Consider the following 4,728-nt stretch of genomic DNA (forward strand, 5'->3'; position numbering starts at 1 on the left):
AGGCAAAATTGTCATTTTACATTCTAGCAGCAGAATTTACTGTTTTTAACTTAAGAGTATAAGTCAGGAGACAAACATGAAATGAAAACTGGTAATATTTTAAGAGACAACTTACAAAGTAACATCACCTGGTAATATTATGAATTGCATTCAGAAACCAGTTAGGTAAATAGACAACAATGAAAATTGCAGAACTTGTGGTCTGTTAGGAAGGATATTTTTCTGTTGGGTGTTTGTATTATCTGAATTCCAGGTTGTGGGGAAATTATATTTCCTTGTTCTTTACAGATGTTCTGTGTTCTGCATTCTCAGCTCTTCTGTCTATATAAGGTAACTATCTCCTCCCACACCTGATCCTTTAACTGATACAGGCCGCACGTACCCTCAGATGGCTGAAGGACTGACCCACTCAACAGAATGCCTTTCACTGAGTGTGATGGTCCTTTGCATGTGGTGCTCCCTATGATATAAACATACCTAAAACCTCACTTATATTTATATTTGAGTCATATCTACCTCGTTACTTCCCAAACCAAACTCCTAATTTTGCCTGTCAGTATGCTGTAATCTAACATTGGTTAATAGTACTGCTACCATTAACAAGTAATCCTCTGTTCTTACTTGCATTTTCTACTTGCAGGACGTGCAAAATACAGCACTATCTTCTTGGAGTCTTGTTCTGCACTAATTTTCTTGGATACTGTTTGAGTTAGCTTAAAGTCATTTGAGATGAAAGAATGGGTTGAGGAATTGTCCAGATCAGATTGGCCTGTTGGTGACAGATTGTCTTGATTGTTAGTTGATGGAGGGTGGCCCAGCCATGGGATGTATAACAGAGTTATCAAATCCTGAGCCCAAGAGTAAGCCAGCTAATATTTTTCCTCCATGGTTTCTGCTTTCAAGTTCTCACTTGAGTTTCTGTCCTAACTGGACTAAACTATGTGATGTGACCCAGAAGCATAAGCTAAATAAATGCCTTCTGGCCATGTTGGTTTCAGCCAGAGTGGATACTGGGAAAGACAACCTCCAGTTATGATGCTTTCTGCTTTTCTGGCAAGTCTTCTCAGTGGCAGGTTTTTCCTGTTAGATGCCAGTGTCATGCATTGGACCCTATACTTAAAACATAACCTCACTCTAAGCATCTCTACAACACCTGTATATGAACAAAAACAGGCCACCATCTTGTGTTTTTCTCCTTGCATTATTTCAGACCTGTGTGGTTTCCTCTTATACCAAATTACCCACCTAATAGCACCTGTATCTTCCTTTTCTATAACAGATGTTGACAATTTTTTCAGAATTCAGCTCTACTGTTTCATGGAGGATGTTCTCTGCTTTTGCAAGGATGGTTTAAAAGTTTCTAGAGAATCTGGGACTTCCTGTTATTATTATCATATAGTTTACTAGATTATAAATCTAGGAGTCAGAAGTCACAGTAAAATGTGTCTTTTACTACAATGTTTAATATCTAAACTAAAATTGAAATTTTCATTATTTCATTTTTCTTTCTATATTGTTAAATAATTTTGAAGCAAAAATTTGAGAACAAGATAAAACACTTGTTATACTAAACATTTTCTGTAAGTGTTCATTAAGTAAACTTATCAAATTATATCATGTATCCTATATTTGAGTAGAATGCATACTTAACACGTCTATTTTAAAATCCAATCAACACACTTGCTCTTCCTTTGTAGCCTTGAAATTACCTTCTACAATCTTGTTTGCACAGATGTTCTTGCTTAAAATCTGCTTGATTTGTATATAAATCTACTGTGCCCATGATGAATTTGCATTTTGTTTTAATTTTGCCACTAGGGAGGCTCTTTTCTTAGTTTAGAGAATCACAGAAGATGAGATGACCTGTGAAGATCTATTTCTGTGTTTTGTGTGTCAATCTGCATTAAACCACTGTAAAGATATTTTTCCCTGTTTTGAAGAATTGATCGCAGCAATCCAGCTCCTGAATTCAGCTGAGAAAAATCTAAACTCAGCAACTCTTTTATTGAAATCCCAATATTCCCTGGGCTACAGAGTTCACCTCACAGTTACTGTTATTTTTACCAGCATCCTGTTGTCTGTCTTAGCAAAGGGCCAGAAAGTTCATGGAGTGACCTCTCTGAAATACCAAAAGAAAAAAATGTATCAGGCAGGAAAATCATTATTGGGGTAGACAAGTTTAACTGCAGCAGATTTTTGCTGTCTATAATCGTATACATGTCATAGATACAAGGTAGGTAATTACAGATACTGTTCTGTCTTTAACAAAATACAGAGGAGTCTGAAATCCTGTAATTCATGCACAGAGAAGCAAGGCAATTTAAAAGCACATCGACTTTAATGCTACAGGCATTTTCCTACATCTTTATATGCCAGATAAAGAAGAAAAATTACAAGAAAATGCTGAAGAACTTGCAATGCAATGCTAGTTTATAAAGCTTGACTCAACAAGTAATGGGACAGACAAAATTGTATACACCTCAAACACAGTGAAGTCCTGGGCCTTCACCCTAATCAACTTAGCCTGACGGTTCGAGGCAGCTTTTAGCAGGCTATCTACAGTTTGAATTGTTTTCTTATTTTCTGTCTGTACTTATGGGTTGTCAAACGTTACACCTGTCACAACCCTTAGCTTTGAGGCTATCCTCAGCCCCACCGCATACCTGTCAAATGCTATGTTTGTAGAAAAAGAGAACAAGAAGGACCACTAACCAAAGCTTAGGTAGGATCTTCGGCAGACTAGGGCATTAGGCTGATTTACTAAGCAGTACTATCTGAAGTCCTGCATAGAACGGTGTGTACTGCGGTGTATTTGTGTTGTGTGCACTGGTCTTTGATGTGTCGTATTCTTTTTTAAAATATATTTTATTAATTTATTCATATTACATCTCATATTCACCTTGCTGTTGCATTTGAATCTCTTTCCACATCCCAGCTGGCTACTTTCATGAACAACCCTGAGAGGGATGGCTGTCCTTTTCCCATGGGTTTCTAACTTGTATTTATAATACATGGCCATCAATTTCCAACGGCTACATTGAAATGTGAAAGGTGCCAATCTTACAAACAAGGTGCACATTTAAATAATAAACTATACTTCTGATGGTGTATCAGCAGGGCTTGTAAAAAAATATCTAATTACATTTCAATTGAATATACTTTTAGACTTACTTTTGATACATTTGGTTAATTATAATTAATACAACACTACATTTAAGATTGAAATAGCAATATAGATGACCTGCTTCATAGAGTGCCCTCAAGATGTTAAAATTCAAAAACAAAGACTCAAGAGATTAGAGAACACGAAAAAATCAGAAGTGCTGAGTGAGTTGTGGCAGTCCTGTGTTACACAGTGGTGCAATTAGTATGAGAGTCAAGATGGCAAAATAAGAAATCCAGACCACGCTCTAATGTTGCTTTGCTAAGGCTGCTTCAATATGATCGCCGACGATGTTTTAGCCCACATGATGACAGGTATATTAAGATTATTAGGAGACTGGAGCTATTAACAGCAGCTACCCTGGGTGATGGGATGTGTGAAAGAATTTATATTCTCCGAGTCACACAGCCCTAAGGTGTGCAGGTTAACTGTGACAATGAGCAGGCATTAGGAAGGACCAAAGTTCACTTTCCCCATAGGCGGAAGCAAATGATGTACCCTAGCGGTGTTAGGGAAGCCTGGGCGCGAGCACTTTGCACATTCATGCATCTAGATAATAAGTGCTTCTGTGGCTGATTTCTGTGAACAAGTGCAGAATAATAATAAAGAGATGCATAGCTTGAATTTAAATTCACCTTGAAACAAAAGCCAAAAGGATATGTTGATTACTTACAGTGAAAACTTCAGATCGCTAAATCACAGTCAATGACAGTGTAATAGAGTCTTTCCACTTTTAAAAAGCTTAAAGTTAGGTAAGAAAGTAATTTGTCAGTAAACATCTTTAGAACTAAAGTGGTTTGTAGCTGACACTGTCAATAAAACTTCTTTAAATGGAGCTGATTTATTTTTAACAAAATGATTGATTTCTTGGTTTACTTTTATAGCAATTAATCTGACCAGGCTTATCAATTTAGCCTGGGTCTTCTTCCTGTCAAAATTTGAGCATTTTGGATAATTTTCAAAGGGTATTTAATCTTCACTAAGATCTAAGACTACACAAAAGAAGAACTGGTATTGAAATAGGTGTTATATGTCTGGATGTCTGGTTTCATTTCCCTTAACTAACAGATTTCTGTTTTCACTAAACTGATTATAACCAATCCTGTGGTTGTTAAACTTCTCTAGAACTCAGCAATTTACCCACACCAATGCCTTGTTTTACAGAGAAAGTTACATTCTTTGAAAACTGGTATTTCCATGTACTATCTCACAACTAATGCTTTATTTTTTTTCAAAAGAGATAAAGTATGACTTCTATTTAAATCAAAAACGTATGTCGTGTGCCTTTGTAATTCCAAGCTCATAGGTCGTCAACTGATCCATAGCAAGCACTGTGTGAACCACTGATCACCGAATGGCATTAGGGATAACTGGTTGCTGAATAATTGCCAGTAATTTCTGAGAAGTCTTTATCATATTTACAGAGATTTGATTCTTGAGGGAATGGGTTTTTAACTTTCTGCTAATGAAATCATTGGGATAAACCTAATGGTTCTCAAATGTACTTCCAGGGCAGGGCTACACCTCAGTGGTAGAGCTCTTGCCTAGCATATTTGGGTCTTAGG

This window comes from Acomys russatus, chromosome 2 (genome assembly GCF_903995435.1).
Source record: "Acomys russatus chromosome 2, mAcoRus1.1, whole genome shotgun sequence".
In the NCBI taxonomy this organism is placed as follows: Eukaryota; Metazoa; Chordata; class Mammalia; order Rodentia; family Muridae; genus Acomys; species Acomys russatus.